This window comes from Triticum urartu, chromosome 7A (assembly GCF_056163025.1).
Source record: "Triticum urartu cultivar PI428250 chromosome 7A, HENAU_Tu73, whole genome shotgun sequence".
NCBI classification, from domain to species: domain Eukaryota; kingdom Viridiplantae; phylum Streptophyta; class Magnoliopsida; order Poales; family Poaceae; genus Triticum; species Triticum urartu.
This window is the reverse complement of record NC_141879.1, coordinates 355,001,284-355,020,111: the sequence shown is the minus strand read 5'-3', so window position 1 is coordinate 355,020,111 and position 18,828 is coordinate 355,001,284. Positions and strand designations below refer to the sequence as shown.

The window sequence follows — 18,828 nt, the reverse complement described above, 5'->3', positions numbered from 1 at the left end:
TACAAATTAGAAAAGTGAGAAATTGTGCGGATCTGTTGCTTAACTTCCGACTGGGTGGAAGTTAGCAAAGTCCTTTTTTAAAAGTGAACTCCTTTGTTTTGCAAAGTCCACCGCAAAGGTTTTCTTAACGAGCTGCATCGATTTTAACAAATTATACACCATGCCCTTACAAATTTACAAAAAAATTCCTCCAAAAATAATAAAAAGTGAACTCCTCTATACATTTTTTACAAAGTGAACTCCTTTGTTTTGCAAAGTGCACCTCAAAGGTTTTCTTAATGAGCTGCATCGATTTTAATAAATTATACACCATGTCCTGACAAATTCGCAAAAAAAAAATCCTCCAAAAATAATAAAAAGTGAACTCCTCTATACATTTTTTTACAAGTGGACACCTTTGTTTTGCAAAGTGCACCACAAAGGTTTCCTTAGTGAGCTGCATCGATTTTAACAAATTATACACCATGTCCTTACAAATTTGCAAAAAAATTCCTCCAAAAATAATAAAAAGTGAACTCCTTTGTACAATATTTTACAAAGTAAACTCCTTTGTACTATGCACTATACTGCAATTCTGGACTCAACGCGGAGGTGAAGTTCTGGCTCAGACACAAAAATTTCAAAGAAAAAGCAAGGAACCACACAGAAGAAGCCCTGAACCGAAAACTATCCAAAACACTTTGAAACTGAACTGCGAACTCCCGGCCGGAGGAGCCATGGGCCTCGATCGAACTGCAACAGGGAGCAATGATCAATGTTAGTGAGCTACATGAATGGGCAATGATCGGTCCTAGCGAGTGGACTACATGGACCGAGCAAGTGAAGTACATCTAATAATAAGCGAACTTCTTTGAGATGTTGATGTTTTGGTTTCTGTTCAGTTTCTTTTTAAAACTCATCTAGACTACATAATCAATGTTAGTGAGATGCATGAATGGGAAAGTGGGCTGCATTAAAAATTACAGTTACATCAAAAGACCGTTACCTCCCACCAACATGAGTTGAGTAATTTTAACAGACAAGTGAACCACACAAACAAAAAGAAAATATTGCACAACCAAACTAACCAAACCGCAAGCGCACATTCTGTTTTTGTGCCATTGCCTATGGCTGCTGATGACGCTCAGGGACACAATACATCTTTCTGTTGTTTTACACATCCACATACGCATACATACACACACAAAAATCAGCACTAGCACCTAGCAGAGCTGCAATTGAGGATCAACATAACTTCATTTGGGGAAACAGGGGTTCCTGGGGGTGACATGGTTGCTGTTCTCACAGGAGGAGTCAAAGTCATCGTCGTCCTGCCCGACGGCTACCGATTTGTGATCTGTAGCGGAGGAGGATGGGTAAGAGGGCAGAAGGAGCTCACTTTTGCTGCTGCCATTGCCGGCGCCCACAACAACAGTTCTGTCGCAGCGACAACGACGGGAGACGAGAACGAGGGAGGTCGCTGTCAGCCCGCCTCATCGATGAGGTCGGGGCGACCGCCATGGGAGGAGGCGCCAAGGGTTGGTTCTCGTGGCAGGGGAGGCCGTCGTGGGCTAGCAGGGGATGGAGAGGGGGACCGATCCAGCAACGGGGCATCGCGGGGGTGGGGGGTTGGTAGCCAGGGCGGAGGAAGGTGGGGTCGGCCTGGCGATCTGTCAGGCATGATGGCCGGCGGCGGAGGGGTGTAGTAGGAGGCGGCGTCGGCCAGGGGCACAACGGCGTCCTAGGGAGAGGTGGCGTGGCAGCGGCCTGGGGAGGGGTTGCACGGCTGTGATTTGGGGAGGGCGGCCGCGGCAGACCGACCGTGGTGGTTGGCTGGCGTTGTGGAAGATGGTGGTGGGTAGTGGTCAACGTAGTGGGAGGTGGTGGACGTGGTGGTGGGTGGGCGGCGCGGTGGGAGGCGTGAGGGGGGGGGGGAGGCGGCGTGGAGTGGTTTTTGGTTTGTGCCCGTGGGTAGGTGGGGTGGACTGTTGTTCTATGGGATGGGCGTCCGGTCTTATTAGAATAAGCGAAATGTTATTAGAATAAGACTCTTAAGACGTGTTATTAGAATAGATGCACCCCTTGACTCCTAACAAAAAAGCTTATTCCGCTAACACGTTGAACCCCTGCCGGACGCCTAAAACGAACCCACCAACCTCCAACCACGCATCCCACCTCCCTTCTCCTCTGCCACAATTCCCCTCCCCAGATCCACCTTCTGCTCTTCCAGGGCGCGTCGCCCCATCCCCACTGGATTTCTTCCCACACCGGCGCCGCCCCACCCCCAACCCGCTTCTTGCCCCGCCGACGCCGCCCCACCCCCATCCGGCTTCTCCCACGCCGGTTCCGCCGCTGCCAAGCAACGGCCTTCCCGCACCCATCTCCTCCTCCTCCCCGTGGTCATGGTGCCACCACGTCCCGTCCGGTGCGCTTGATGCTCTGCCTTCCCCTCCCCAGACCGGCCTTCCATCAACGGCGGTCAGATCCACCTTCCAACCCCGCCTCATCGCGGTAAGCTTCGGCTCGCAGCCGACGGAGGCCCCACTGTCGGACATCGTGCCACCACCAACCTCGGCTGCGAGGGTCCCTCGTCCCCTTCCATGGCGAGCTATGCCTCGCGTGGGACTCGGACCACCCCACCACCAGATCCATCCAGGGGAGGCAGAGGGGCTCTGGGCCGCCGCCACCTCCATGAAGGGGTGCTCCGGACCGCCACCGCCGACGTCGCGCCCTTGCCTTCCCCACTGGATGCAGCCTCACAGCGGTTTAGGCCACCAGCGGAGAGGAGGAAGGAGAAGTTCTTGTATCCGGCCCCGCTACCTACCAGCACCGATCTGGTTCCCCTCCCCCAAGCCGTACCTCGACGAGCTCTTACCTGTGTGCTAGTACTTGTGGACTATAGCGACTGCGGCAGCCAAAAACACCAGTCGCCGTTCAGTGTTGGATCCGCCTCCCCCCTATTTGCAGCTCCTTTGAGTATTTTTTGCAGCTCACTGAATATTTTTTTGCAGTTCATTGTGAAAATCCTTGGCGCTGGCCACGCCCCGCCTTTTCCTGCTGCTTCGTCTGAGGCGAGGACGGCTTCCTCTCTCTGCCATGTCAACCTCCGACCTTCACTACTTGCGCACGGAGTGCATACTCCCTTCGGCGAGGAGCGAGGTCCAATCCCAGTGGGCACGCGATACGGTTTGATGCGCGTGGCCGTGGAGTGCAGTTGACGCCCCGTGTGCACCTCACTGACGTGGTCCGATAAAAAACTTCGGTTTTGTGCGGTTCCTGTGCAGTGCGTATCATCTTTTTTTTGAGAAAAAGCAGTGCGCATCATCTAGTTCCACCTTTTCTTCACTTTCCGCCGGCGAATATGGCCCTGGTGGTGCTTTCCATTGACCGTGAGGACAACGACCTCGCCCCTGTACTCCCCCTTTACCTCTCACCGTGCACAGGGCACATGGCCCATTGCCGCCGACCCTCAGCGGTCCAATATAATTTTGCAGTCAAATTGTTGGTGTTCTTTTTTACAATATAGGTACAGTTCGTTGTAAATCCCTTTGTGGTTCACTTTGTGAAAAAGAGAGAGAAAATAATTGCATCGATCTTGAGCTCCAGCGCCCAAGCTTCCATCCTTTCCGCCTTCAAAAAGCACTCCGATCATGTCCGGATCCGAAACGCAAGGCAAGTGGATGGCTGCCTCTCATGAAGGAGAACATCACTGAGCTCTGGGAAGCGGGGTACTTGGCCTAAGGAATCGCCCACCTGCTTCCGACCAAGCAAGGGGCAGATCATCCCCACCATGGAGCCCAACGAGTGTGGTATTCATTTTCCACTTCATCCTCGCTGAGGGAGTCCTGAATTAGGGGGTCTCCGAACAGCCGGACTATATCCTTTGGCCGGACTGTTGGATTATGAAGATACAAGATTGAAGACTTCGTCCCGTGTCCGGATGGGACTCTACTTGGCGTGGAAGGCAAGCTAGACAATACGGATATGTATATTTCCTCCTTTGTAACCGACCTTGTATAACCCTAGCCCCTCCGGTGCCTATATAAACCGGAGGGTTTTAGTCCGTAGGACACTATACAATCATATCATAGGCTAGCTTCTAGGGTTTAGCCTCTCCGATCTCGTGGTAGATCAACTCTTGTACTACTCATATTATCAAGAATAATCAAGCAGGATGTAGGGTTTTATCTCCATCAAGAGGGCCCAAACTTGGGTAAAACATCGTGTCCCTTGCCTCCTATTACCATCTGCCTTAGACGCACAGTTTGGGACCCCTACCCGAGATCCGTCGGTTTTGACACCGACATTGGTGCTTTCATTGAGAGTTCCTCTGTGTCGTCACCATTAGGCTTGATGGCTTCTTCGATCATCGATAGCGATGTAGTCCAGGGTGAGACTTTTCTTCCCGGACAGATCTTTGTATTCGACGGCTTCGCACTACGGGCCAACTCGCTTGGCCATCTGGAGCAGATCGAGAATTACGCCCTGGCCATCAGGTCAGGTTTGGAATCTTAAACTACACGACTGATATCCGCGGAGATTTGATCTTCGACGGATTCAAGCCCCTGCCTAGTGCGCCACACGGTCATGATGAGCATGATCTAGCTCTGGCATCAGACAATGTCCAGGAGATCGCGCCGACAACCGCTCCGAACCTCAATTCGGAGCCAGCTGCGCCTTTCATGGGCGGGTGGATAGACCCCGCCACGGAGGCCGCACTCTCATCGGCGATCGAGCCAAGTATCGACCTTACCCTTCATGAGAGCCGTGACGCCGAACTACCGGATTCCTCCCCGGCCACGGACTCCTAACCGCCTGCGCCCGTGCCTATCGAATCCGATTGGGCACCGGTCATGGAGTTTACCTTCACGGATATCTTTCAGCACTCGCCCTTCGGTGACATACTGAACTCATTAAGGTCACTCTCCTTGCCAGGAGAGTCCTGGCCGAACTATGTCCGGCAGGATTGGGATGCAGATGCCGAAGAAATTCGCCGCCCACCCACCACCCACTTAGTAGCCACTTTCGACGACTTAACCGACATGCTCGACTTCGAATCTGAAGACATCGACGGCATGAACGATGATGCGGGAGGCGAAGAGGAATCACTGCCCACCGGGCGCTGGACAACCACCTCATCATATGATATATACATGGTGGACACACCCAAAGAAGGCAATGGCGATGAGGCAGCAGAGGATGACCCCTCCAAAAAGCAACCCAAGCGCCGGCGTCAGCGGCGCCGCTCTAAGTCTCGCCAAAGCAAAAGCGGTGACCCCGGCACAGGAGATAATAGCACTCCGGACAGTGCCGAAGATGATAACAATCCCCTCCAGCAAGATTTAGGGCAGGAGGATGAAGAAGCCAGCCCTCCAGAGAGAGCGACAGATGGAGAGACGGAGGATGATAATTACATGCCTTCCTCCGAAGACGAGACAAGCCTCAGTGATGACGAATTCGTCGTGCCTGAGGATCCCGTCGAACAAGAGCGCTTCAAGCGCCGGCTTATAGCCACGGCAAATAGCCTTAAGAAAAAGTAACAGCAGCTTTAAGTTGATCAAGATTTGCTAGCTGACAGATGAACTGAAGTCCTTGCGGCCGAGGAATATAAACTCGAACTCCCCTCCAAGAGTTACCCAAAGCGTAGGTTGCTACCCCGACTGGAGGAGGAAGCATTCAAACCTACATCTCCAGCATATGATGCGGCTGACCGGCCACCTCGTGGCCGTGACGGAAAGGCATTTCAGCCAAAAACCCAGCCCGCACCCCGACGCCACTCAAATAAAAATGACAAGACACTGGGAAACATGCTAGATCTGCGAGACATATTGGAGGAGAAAGCAAAACATGCAAGATCGATCTACGGATCACAAGGGCGCGCCACTATGCGAAACGATAACTGTCACGCCGGATACAGTAAAAGTAAATCCGGCCGGGCCGAACACGATGGGCAAGACTTATTTGAGCTGCGTCGCGATATAGCCCAGTACAGAGGCACCGCACACCCCCTATGCTTCACAGACGAAGTAATGGATCACCAAATCCTAGAGGGTTTCAAACCCGTAAATATCGAATCATATGACGGCACAACAGATCCTGCGGTACGGATCAAGGACTTCCTCCTGCACATCGACATGGCCCGTGGTGATGATCTACACGCCATCAAATACCCCCCCCCCCTCAAGCTCAAAGGACCAGCTCGGCATTGGCTCAACAGCTTGCCAGCAGAGTCCATTGGCTGTTGGGAAGATCTGGAAACCGCATTCTTCAACAACTTCTAGAGCACTTATGTGTGACCGCCGGATGCCGATGACTTGAGCCACATAATTCAGCAGACAGAGGAGTCGGCCAGACAATTCTGGACACGGTTCCTAGCAAAGAAGAATCAAATCGTCGACTGTCCGGATGCAGAAGCCCCAGCAGCTTTTAAGCATAACATCCGCGACGAGTGGCTCGCCCGGCACCTTGGCTAGCAAAAGCCGAAATCTATGGCAGTCCTCACGACACTCATGACCCGCTTTTGTGCGGGAGAAGACAGCTGGCTGGCTCGCAGCAATAACATATCAAAGAACCATGGTACTTCGGATATCAAGGATGGTAATGGCAGGTCACGTCGCAACAAACATAAGCGCCGCATTAACAGCGACAATACCGAGGATACGACTGTCAATGCCGGATTCAAAGGCTCTAAACCCGGTCAGCGAAAAAAGCCATTCAAAAGAAGCACTCCGGGCCCGTCCAGTTTGGATCGTATACTCGACCGCTCGTGTCAAATACACGGCACCCCCGACAAGCCAGCCAACCACACCAACAGGGATTGTTGGGTGTTCAAACAGGCCGACAAGTTAAATGCCGAAAACAAAGATAAGGGGTCACATAGAGATGACGAGGAGGAGCCCCGGCAGCCGAACACCGGAGGATAGAAGAGGTTCCCCCCACAAGTGTGGACGGCGAACATGATATACGCAACCCACATCCCAAGAGGGAGCGGAAGCGTGCGCTAAGGGACGTATATGCGTTGGAGCCAGTCGCCCCAAAGTTCAACCCATGGTCCTCTTGTCCGATCACCTTCGATCGCAGGTACCACCCCACTAGTATCCGTCATGGCGGATTCGCCGCACTGGTCCTAGACCCAATTATTGAAGGATTTCACCTCACTCGAGTCCTTATTGATGGCGGCAGCAGCCTGAACCTGTTTTATCAGGACACAGTGCGCAAAATGGGTATAGACCCCTCAAGGATCAAACCCACAAAAAACGACCTTCAAAGGCGTCATACCAGGTGTAGAGGCCCATTGCACAGGCTCAGTCACACTGGAAGTGGTCTTCGGATCCCTGGATAACTTTCAAAGCGAAGAGTTAATCTTTGACATAGTCCCGTTCCGCAGTGGCTATCATGCACTGTTCGGGCGAACCGCATTTGCGAGATTCAATGCGGTACCGCATTATGCATACCTCAAGCTCAAGATGCCAGGACCTCGGGGGGTCATCACAGTTAATGGAAACACAGAGCGCTCTCTCCTCATGGAGGAGCACACTGCGGCCCTCGCAGCAGAAGCACAAAGCAGCCTCTTAAGGCAATCCACTAGTTCGGCGATTAAGGATCCAGACACCTTCAAGCGCGCCCGAAGTAATCGGCAACAAGACCGCCTGGCACGTTCCGAGCTCGCATAGCAATGCGGCCCCCACCCCGGTCCCAGCCAAAAGGCGAAATCCGTGCCACGCGTACATAATTACGCATTAAAAATACCATGGGCACAGGTGGCTAGGGGGGCACGACTACGGCATGCCCCAAGACGCGGCTCAACCGCACTAGGGGCTTCCCGCTCTGTTATTTTTCTCTTTCAGGACTTTAATCTCTGGAAATCCTGTCCAGCAGTATGATTGCCAGACACATGATGCAACAACCAAGGAGGCAGAAAGCTACGTCGCACCGCGGAACTCCCAGGTGGATTACGATAACGATTGAAATACTTGCTTTAATACCATTCCTCAGCTTGCCCTTGGAAGGGACATGTCAAATAGTCCTACTTTTTGCTTATCGCACTACTTGTATCATTCAGCTTTAACGCACCTTTTTGAATAAACAATGCATAGCACTAAGAATATTATTGCATTCTTCTTATATATATATATATATATATGTTCATTCATGACATCCAGCACCCGTACACTCTGGTACGGCCAATACGCCAGGGGCTTAAGCATACCCCATAATACGGCGTGAGAAGTCCGAACACTTTCGACAGTGCGGCACCCCGAACTTATATCACTATATGCATTAGCTCCGAATGGTTGGGTTTGCCCGGCTCCCATGTTTTGGTACCTTACGTTCCGCTATATCGGCTAAGGTAGCACTGGGAGAACTACTGCGATTGTGCCCCGGTTCTGCTGGGCTAAGCACCTCAGTAGAGAAAGCTAAAACTGACTATCACGATAAGGCGAGAGACTGGTCGCTGTTCGAGAGGTTTCGAGTCCCTAAAGACTTATGCCGCTTAGAGCGAGGAGTCGGCTTTGTCTGGCTTAAGGCGTGTATAGCGCCCCGAATTCGGCCTTCCGAATACTAGGGGCTTCGCCAAAATTTAAAATTATAGAATTCTATGGCTAAGTGAGAGTGATAAAGTATTATAGTCCGATTGCCTTGTTCATTGTGCTGAGCACCTCCCTCGAAGGACCCAAAAATGGGAACAAGAGTGCTCAGGTTTATCCCGAACACCCCAGCACTCGTGGCATGGGGGCAGAAGCCGACGACTAGCCAGCTCTCAGATTTGATAAACAGCCGAACAGAAGGTAATATTTTAAATTCAAACAAGCGTTGCATTGCGCATATGAACAAGTTTTCATAATAAAGGATCACATGAGCAAGTTCATTCAAATATTACATCTTTCGCACACTCGTCTGCTACAAGACGGGCACCCTTCAGGACACCCTCATAATACATATCGGGGTGGTGATGCTCCTTGCCCTGCGGCGGCGCCTCCTTCACCAGCTTCACGGCGTCCATCTTGGCCCAGTGCACCTTCGCACGGGCGAAAGTCCGGCGTGCACCTTTGATGCAAACGGACCGCTTGATGAATTCCAGCCGTGGGCAGGCATCCACAAGCCGCCTCACCAGGCCAAAGTAGCTGTTGGGAAGGGCGTCACCAGGCCACATCCGTACTATAAAGCCCTTCATGGCCTGTTCGGCCGCCTTGTGTAGCTCGACCAGTTGCTTCAGCTGGTCGCTCATAGGCATCGGGTGTTCGGTTCCAGTATACTGAGACGAGAACAGGTTCTCCGTCGAGCTTCCCTCCTTGGCCTGGTAAAACATTGTGGCATCTGACACACTGCGGGGCAAATCTGCGAATACTCCTAGAGAGCTCCGGACTCGGGTAAGCAACAAGTAATTTACTTTCACATGCTTGCTTTGCATATTGAATGCCTTATCCGCCGCTATCTTCCTCATCGCCTCAATCTCCTGGAGGGCCTTGTGGGCTTCAGCCTTGGCATTCTTTGCACTCTCAAGGACCGCGGCAAACTCAGACTCTTGCGTCTTCGAGTCAAGCTCCAACGCCTCGTGCTTCGTCACGAGAGGTTGGAGCTCTTGCTGCACCTCGCCCACCCGTGCCTCTTGCTTTTCCCGCTCGGTGCGCTCCTGGACCGCTTTGTTTTCGGCCTCGGACAACGCTTGCTTCAGGGTCGCCACTTCGGTCGTGGCCCCTGGCAAATTCATGATGATCCTGTCATTTTGCAATCGCTTTTTTTTTCATATATATATATATCTATAGACTAGGTATTACTTACCTTTGTTCTCCTCGAGCTGCCTCTTAGCAAGGCTGAGCTCTTTCTTGGACCCCTCGAGGTCCTGCTTCATTGCGGCGACCTCCGCAGTGAGTGCGGCAGAGGTCAGCAGCAAAGCCTGCATACGCATATAGATAAACTTATGTTAGACTCCTTTAGATATTATTTGATCCTCTATTCGGCTTTTCTTTGTGAACACCAAACAGAGCATCAGGGGCTACTGTCTACGCGGTAATATTTTTCCTATATTTTAAATACTTACCTCAAAGCCTGTTAGAAGGCTGGCACAGGCTTCAGTCAGTCTGCTCTTGGCGGACTGAACCTTCTTGATCACCGCACTCATAATAGTGCGGTGCTCTTCGTTGATGGAAGCGCCACGAAGCGCTCCCAGCAGGTTGTCCGATGCCTTTGGATGGATAGAGGTCACCGGCACGGGCGTCTTACCCCTTTTGAAAGGGGGCCGCTTGCCCGAGTTCGGAACCACTGGAGGTTCCGGCGCGGTGTTCGGCTGAGAGCCGTGCTTGGAGCCCCCGGGAGCCTTGCTCCCTTTGCTCCTGGAGTCCGGAAGGTCGCCTTGAGGCGCCTCGGGGACTGTCTCCCCCCGGCTCGGTGCCCCTTGAGACAACACCTCGGCATTGTCCATAGGGCAAAGGGAGGAGGCGGTCAGAAGTGGATCGCTATCCATATCTGACGAATACAAGGAGCCGTCCGATGAGGATACGTCGAAACGGGCTTGAGGCGGTCTGCATAATCATATTCGGCGTTAGGAGAAGCAGTGCGACAAAGGAATGCTATGAGTTACTCTGGTATCCAAATACTTACGACTTTGTCAGGGGCTTGGCCCTGAGCAGCCACTCGTCTTCGCCTTCGGCGGCGGTGGTGGAGCAGTCCGGAAGGAGAGTCCTTCCTTTCTTGGACCCTTCGGCCTCCCCGGTTGGGGCGGCCTTCCTTTTCTTGTCTCCCCCGGCTTGGGGGGGGGGAGCATCTTCATCTTCCTCCTCCTCATCTTCATGGGAGGAGTGCGTCGCGGAGTTATCGGACGATGAGTCCGATACCACTTGGCGCCGGGAACTCTTTCGGGTTCCCTTGTCCTTCTTCTTGGTCTTCTCCGGCACCTTATAAGGAGCCGGAGTCAGCAACTCTATCAGGAGAGCGCCCGCAGTGTCTTCGGGCAGAGGGGCCGGACAGTCGATCTGCTCCGATGCCTCCACCCAGTCCTGTTAAAGGCATGAGAGCTCAGACCCCGCACATGGTTAAGCTATGGGAAATAAATATCCTGCCAAATGTACAGTACTTACCGGATCCGCAGGGCGCTTCGCGCTTAGCCCGCGGTCCTCGGTGAGAGAGGGAGGGACCTCGGCGCCCTTGAACAGCACCCTCCAGACGTCTTTGTGCGTCGTGTCGAAGAGCTCACTTAGAGTCTGGTGCCGGGCCGGGTCGAACTCCCATAAGTTGAAATCCCGTTGTTGTCACGGGAGGATCTGGCGGAAGAGCATGACTTGGACTATGTTGACAAGCTTAAGTTTCTTGCTTGTCATGTTCCGGATACATTTCTAGAGTCTGTCCAACTCCACCGATGAACCCCAGGACAGGCTCTTCTCCTTCCAGGAAGTGATCCGCGTGGGGATTCCGGATCGAAACTCGGGGGCCGCCGCCCAGTTGGTGTCGCGTGGCTCGGTGATGTAGAACCACCCAACTGCCACCCCTTTATGGTCTCCACGAAGGAGCCCTCGAGCCATGTAACGTTGGGCATCTTGCCCACCATGGCTCCGCCGCATTCCGCCTGTTGGCCACCCACCACCTTCGGCTTGATATTGAAGGTCTTCAGCCACATGCCGAAGTGGGGCCGGATGCGGAGAAAGGCCTCGCACACGATGATGAACACCGAGATGTTGAGGATGAAGTTCGGGGCTAGATCATGAAAGTCCAGCCCATAGTAGAACATGAGGCCGCGGACAAATGGATGGAGGGGAAACCCCAGTCCGCGGAGGAAGTGGTGGAGGAAGACCACCCTCTCGTGGGGTTTTGGGGTAGGGATGACCTGCCCCGCGGCTGGCAGCCAGTGCGCGATATCCGCGACTAAGTATCCGGCTCCGCGTAACTTTTTGATGTGCCCCTCCGTGATGGAGGAGGCCATCCACTTGCCTCCCGCTCCGGACATGTTTGGAGAGAGTTGAGGAGGAGGATGCGGACTTGGGCGCTGGAGCTCGAGTGCGCGAGAATGGATGAGCAAGGAGGAAGAAGGCGTGGGTAGAAAAAGGTGAGATCTTATCCCTTTATAAGGGCGGACTAAACTATGCGCCTCCACTAGCCTGGTAAAACTCGCTTGTCCACCAAGCGCCGTAATTGATGGCGCGGTTGGGTTACCCACGTCCGTATTGATGAGAATCCCGTAATAAGGGGAACACAATCTCTGCTTTGACAAGACGTGTCAAGAAACAACCTCGCGTTATGTGCGGGGCTGGTTAAAGAAAAACGGTTCAAATAATTACCGGGCCATGGTGTGATGTCATGCTGCCAAAACGTGTCAGCAGATTAGATTTGTGGAAATATTATTCTCTCTACGGTGGTATGTGTAACTTATTTTGCAGGGTCAGACGCTATCCTTGTATTCAAACTCTTCTATGGTGTATTCGGAGGAGGAACCCACCTTGCAATGCCGAAGACAACACTGCGCGCCGAACTCATCGTCACTGAAGCCTGGTTCAGGGGCTACTGAGGGAGTCCTGGATTAGGGGGTCTCCGGACAGCCGGACTATATCCTTTGGCCGGACTGTTGGACTATGAAGATACAAGATTGAAGACTTCGTCCCGTGTCTGGATGGGACTCTACTTGGCGTGGAAGGCAAGCTAGGCAATACGGATATGTATATTTCCTCCTTTGTAACCGACCTTGTGTAACCCTAGCCCCCTCCGGTGTCTATATAAACCGGAGGGTTTTAGTCCGTAGGACACCATACAATCATACCATAGGCTAGCTTCTAGGGTTTAGCCTCTCCGGTCTCGTGGTAGATCAACTCTTGTACTGCTCATATTATCAAGAATAATCAAGCAGGACGTAGGGTTTTACCTCCGTCAAGAGGGCCCGAACCTGGGTAAAACATCGTGTCCCCTGCCTCCTGTTACCATCCTCCTTAGACGCACAGTTCGGGACCACCTACCCAAGATCCGCCGGTTTTGACACCGACACTCGCGTTAGGATTTCCCCTCCACCCTTCGTCCGTGGACTCATGTTCTACTACGGGCTAGATTTCCACGTTCTAGCCCCGAACTCTTTCCTCAACATCTCGGCATTCGTTGTCGTGTGCGAGGCTTTCCTCCGCATCCCACCCCACTTCGGATTATGGCTGAAGATCTTTAATGTGAAGCCGAAAGTGGTGGATGGTCAACATGCGGAGTGCGGAGCTGCCATGGTGAGCAAACTATCCAGTGTCACATGGCCCGCTGGCACCTTTGTGGAAACCGTCAAGGGGTGGCAGAAGCAGTGGTTCTATGTCACTAAGCCCCGCGACACCACCTGGGCTGCGGCTCCCGAATTCAAGTCCGGGCCCCCAATGTGGCTTACTTCCTGGCTAAAAAAGGGGCTAGACTGGTCGTCATCGGACGAGATATCAGCGCTGCAGGCGCGCGTCAATAGCATGGTGGACAAGAACATCAAGATCGTCAATGTGATCCAGGTGATGCTTTTTCGCCGGATCCTTCCCTGCCAAAGCCGGACTTGCCATCTGTGGGAGTTTGTTCCGGCCAAGCACCAGACCTTGCAACATTTCTTCAGCTCCATGCAAAAAGATATCTGGAAGGTGCTTTTCAAGGCCAATCAGACGTGGCCGCAGATGTCCGATGACCATGGATACGACCTGACCCATCTAGCCAGTCTGGTGAGTTCTTCATACTTGAAGGTGTATCTCTTCATGCGCATTCACGGAAGATGTCTAAGTTTCTCCATATGTCTTTTCAGAGCTGGATAAAGAAGGCAGAGCGGATCAAGTGTCCGGCTCCGTTGCCCAAAAACCCAGCCATCCCGCTCCTGACGAAGATGCTGGTTCCGGCGCCTTACCAGGCGCCGGAGAAGAAGGCCAAGAAGAAGGGCCAGGAGACAAGAAGCGGCCTCCGCCATAGAGGCACTTCGGACACAATATACGAAAACCCCGAAACCCACTCCTCCCTTGCCGAGAACGACGACGAGGAGGAGGAAAGCAATCCCCCCCCCCCCCCCGAGGGGGGAAGGAAGAAAAGGGCAACCTCCACGGATTTGGAGGCAGAGGCGTCCAAGAAAGGGAGGGTCTCCCTTGCGAACGATTCCGAATGGGACACCAACAGCAACTCCGAGTGGCGTCCCTGGAAGAAGCCCCTGGCTGGATCGTAAGTACTCAAAGGAACTTGCACACACATATATATCCAACTTTTTGCTTCATGGTTTTAATATGTTGAATCATGTGCTGCAGTCCGGCACTCCAGCAATCCTCATCTTCGGGGAATTCGCTGGATCCAAAGGTGATGGACAGCGGGTCGCTTCTGCCGGCCTCCTCCCCCAAGAGTACGGATGACGCCGAAGTGTTGTCCCCAAGGACCCTCCCAAGCCAGGGAGAGGTACAGGTGGCCGGTGACGTGGTGCCAGAGGGTGAAACCTCGGCCGCCGGACACACGGGAGAGCAGGCCCCCCCAGAGAGTGGCGATGGGGGGCATACCAAATTCGGCCCCCAGCCGAATACTATTTCGAAGGCTCGTACGGCTCTGTAATCAGGTAAGCAGCCTTCTTCGAAAGGAGGAGGTGAGCCTATTCCACCAGTGACCTCTGTCCATCCAGGGGCACCGGATACTCTACTGGAAGCGCTCCAAGGTGCTTCCGTTGTAGAGGAACACCGTATCCTTATGGGTACGGTGGTTGAGAGGGTTCAGTCTGCTAAGAGCGGACTAATCGAAGTGTGCGCCAGCCTTCTAACAGGCTTTGAGGTACGTGACACAATTATGCAAAAAGAACGCCGTAGTATAGACAGTAGCCCCTGAGACTCTATCCAGAGTTTGGAAACAAATGCCGGATAGAGGATCAAATAATTTTTGCAGGAGACTAATCGTATATGTCTATATGAATAAGCAGGCCTCGATGCTGGCTGTGACCTCCCATTCTACCGAAGTGGCCGAATTGAAGCAGCGGTTGGAGCAGGCTGATGAAGAGCTCAGGCGCGGTAAGAAACAGCTTGAGGACAAGCAAGGTATGCAATGGCCTATTCGGATTAAAATGAGGAGAATTGTTTGTGTTGATCACGTTAATATGATGCTTCATAGGAGCTGTGGCCAAGGTGGAGTCCCTCTAGAAGGCTCTGAGCGAGTCCCAGAAGAGGGCGGAGAAGGAACAATCCGCCCGCAAAAAACACGAATCAAGGGTCGGGGAGGTTCAGCAGGAGCTCGAGGACGTCGTAAAGAAGTGCGAGTCCTTAGAGCGCAAGGTTGTGGACCAAGAGTCTGAACTTGCTAAGGCCCGCCAAAGTGCGCAAGAGGCCCGGGTTGAAGCCCAGGGCGCCTTCCGGGAGGTCTAGGAGGCCAAGCAAATTATGGCGGGTAAGACCTTTATTATGCAGAGCAAATTTGTGCAGAAAAGGTACCTCTTACTGACCCGGATTTGGAGTTCTCCACGAGTGTTTGCGGATCTGCCTCACAGTGTGGCTGATGCCGCGGAGTTTTTTTGAGCCAAGGAGGGGAGCTCATCGGAGAAACTGTTCTGGTCGCAATACCTTGCGCCAGAGCATCCGGTGGCCCTCAACGATCAGCTGAAATAGCTGTCCGAACTGCATAGGGTGGCCGGATTGTCCATGAGGGATTTAGTAATCCATCTATGGCCTTTCGAAGCCGTACCCAACAGTCATTTTGGGCTCGTGAAGCGGCTGGTCTATGCCTGTCCTCGGCTTGATTTCATAAAGCGGTCGGTCTGCATCGAAGGTGCGCGGATGGCTTTCGCCCACGTCAAGGTGCAGTGGGCGAAGATGAACGCCGTCAAGCTTGCGACCGAGGGGCCGCCTGAGGGCAAGGGGCACCGCACGCCTGAGCGCTATTTTGATGATGTACTGGAAGGTTCCCGCATTGTAGTAGGCCAATGTTGTGAAGGACATTATCTTTGAATGAATGTATTTGTGTTTATGGAACAAAGCCTATATGTAATATATTGCTTATTGTTTGTCGAAAATATTTCCTCCTATGCGGCTGTTTATTTAAATCTCAGAGTTGTCCATTCGTCGTCTTCAGCCCCCACGTAGATAGTACGGGGGTGTTCGGATTGGAACCTAAACACACTTGACCCAAGGGTTTGGTCCTTGAAGGAGGTGTTTAGTGCATCGAACCAGACAATCGGACTATGTGGCTTTATCAGGCTCACTTAGCCATAGTATAGGTGCAGCCCCTAGTTCGTTTATCTAGACTAAGGGCTGTAAACACCTGATCGGGTGGAAGCCGATCCATCACGTAATGCAGAATAAATCGCAAGAGATTTTAGACACCGAATAGCTGACCAGCTCTTGCCGCATCATGACAGTCAATTTTCGGCTTTCTCTATTGAGGTGTTTATCCGGGTGAACCAGAAACACAATCGCAGTAGTTCTCCCTTCACTACTCTAGCCGGTAAAATAGAACGTAAGGTAGCAAGCACAGGAGCCGGGCAACCCAACTATTGACCAAAGACATGATTCGGAGCCGAAGTATATAATGCAATATTCGGGGCGCCGAATTGTACTATAAGAAGTGTTCGGACTTGTTGCCAACATATGGAGCTCAAAGGAGCCCCTGGCGGGTTAAGTCGTACCAAAGTGTATGGGTGCAATTGATATAAATAGTTTAAGTATAATATAGGAGTAAGAAAATGCCACATATGTTGGGCCGCAAATTGTTTCCATTGTAATCTTATTGATACGTCAAAGCATATTTGTACAAATAATGCAATAAGCAACCGGGCTATTTAACATGCCGAGGCCAAGGGGAAGCTACGTGCGGAACCTTCAAACAGGCAAAGTGATCATCAAAAAGGTCATCTAGATGTTTCTGCCACACGTCTATGTTGCTTGCCTCCTTGGTGTGTTGATCCTTCGAAAGGATAAGTGACGAGGCCGTCGTAAGGGGCCTGTGGAAAAGAAACTTGAAAAAAGGATGAAAAGAAAAAGGGAAAGTATGAGTGCCCGGATATGGTCGAGCCATATTGTGGACCATGATTGAGTTATGCCTCCGTCTTTGCCCATGGTATTTTTAGTATGTAATTATGTACGCGCGGTACGTACGCCGTTGTGCGGTCGGGACTGAGACGGAGGCCGAATTGCTAGTCCGACTCCTGACGAGCCGGACTGTCATGCTGCGGAGTAATCCGGACTCGTTTGATAGTGTCCGGGGGCTTGGCCGTCGAATTGATGTTCTGCTTTACAAGGCCGCCCTGTACTTCCGCTGCCAGGGCCGTGGTCTGCTCCTCGGTACGGAGGAAGCGTTCCATGTTTCCGTTGACAATTATGACACCGCATGGCCCAGGTATCTTAAGCTTGAGATAGGCATAATGTGGCACCGCATTGAAGCAAGCGAATGCGGTTTGTCCGAGTAGTGCATGATAGCCACTGCGGAAGGGGACGATGTCGAAGATCAAGTCTTCGCTTCAGAAGTTGTCCGGCGATCCAAAGACGACTTCCAATGTGATTGAGCCCGTGCAGCGGGCCTCTACACCTGGTATTACTCCTTTAAAGGTAGTTTTGGTGGGCCTGATCCTTGACAGATCGATGCCCATCTTGCGGGCTGTGTCCTGATAGAGCAGGTTGAGGCTGCTGCCACCATCCATGAGGACCCTCGTGAGGTGGAATCCATCAATGATTGGGTCGAGGACCAGTGCGGCTAAGTCGCCATGACGAATACTGGTTGGATGGTCCCTTCGATCGAAAGTGATCGGGCAAGATGACCATGGATTGAATTTTGGGGCGACTGGCTCTATCACATAGACGTCCCTGAGTGCGCGTTTGCGTTCCCTCTTGGGGATGTGAGTAACGTATATCATGTTCACCGTTTTGACTTGGGGGGGGATTTCTTCTGTCTCCCTGTGTTCGGTGGACGGGGCTCCTTGTCATCGTCCTCACTTGGCGACCCCTTCTCTTTGTCCTCATTATGTAACTTACCGGCCTGTTTAAAGACCCAACAACTTCTGTTGGTATGAGTGGTAGGTTTATCGGGGGTGCCGTGGATCTGACAAGGTCGATCGAGGATTCGGTCCAAGCTAGATGAGCCTGAATTGTTTCTTTTAAATGGCTTCTTCCGCTGACCGGGCTTAGAGCCGCTGAATCCAGCGTTAACCGCCGTGTCGTCGGTATTATCACCGTTGTTCCGACGCTTGTGCCTGTTGCGTCGGGGCTTGCCGTTGCTATTTCTGGCTTCAGAAGTGCCAGGTTCGCTTGCATTCTTGCTGCTACGGGCTAGCCAACTATCTTCGCCCGCGCAAAAGTGGGATCAGAAGTGCCGTGAGGGCTGTCATGGACTTCGTCTTTTCTTGGCCAAGGTGCCGGGTGAGCCATTCGTCGTGAATGCTGTGCTTAAAGGCTGCTAGGGCCTTGGCATCTAGACAGTCGACGATCTGGTTCTTTTCAATTAGTAACCTAGTACAGAATTTCCTGGCTGACTCTCTAGGCTATTGGACTATGTGACTTAAGTCATCGACGTCCAGAGGTTGGACGTATGTACCCTGGAAGTTGTCACAGAAGGCGTCTTCCCGTTCCTCCCAGCTGCCAATGGAGTTTTCTGGCAGGCTGTTTAACCAGTGCCGAGCTGGTCCCTTTAGCTTTAGCGGGAGGTATTTGATGGTGTGAAGACCATCACCGTGGGCCATATGAATATGAAGCAGAAAGTCCTCAATCCATACTACGGGATCCGTTGTTCCATCATATGATTCGATGTTCACGGGTTTAAACCCTTCTGGGAATTCATGTTCCATTACTTCGTCAGTGAAGCAGAGGGGGTGTGCGGCGCCTCTATAGTGGGCCACGCCGCGACGTAGCTCGGATGGAGTCCGTCTGCGGTTTTCAGCCTGGGCGTGGTTATGGTTGTCGTGCCCGGCTA

The 18,828-nt window shown here is 52.5% G+C and overlaps 2 long non-coding RNA genes across 2 annotated transcripts; one reads left to right on the top strand and one right to left on the bottom strand.

Moving 5' to 3' along the window:
* Positions 1 to 268: 268 nt before the first annotated feature.
* On the bottom strand, positions 269 to 1,752 carry LOC125520261 (uncharacterized). Its single transcript, XR_007288589.2, has 2 exons — positions 1,379 to 1,752; positions 269 to 732 (listed from the first exon to the last, which is right to left on the bottom strand). It is a non-coding gene; the product is annotated as an uncharacterized LOC125520261 (long non-coding RNA).
* Positions 1,753 to 2,131: 379 nt separating this feature from the next.
* LOC125520260 (uncharacterized) lies at positions 2,132 to 3,572 on the top strand. Its single transcript, XR_007288588.2, has 2 exons — positions 2,132 to 2,918; positions 2,991 to 3,572. It is a non-coding gene; the product is annotated as an uncharacterized LOC125520260 (long non-coding RNA).
* Positions 3,573 to 18,828: the final 15,256 nt, after the last annotated feature.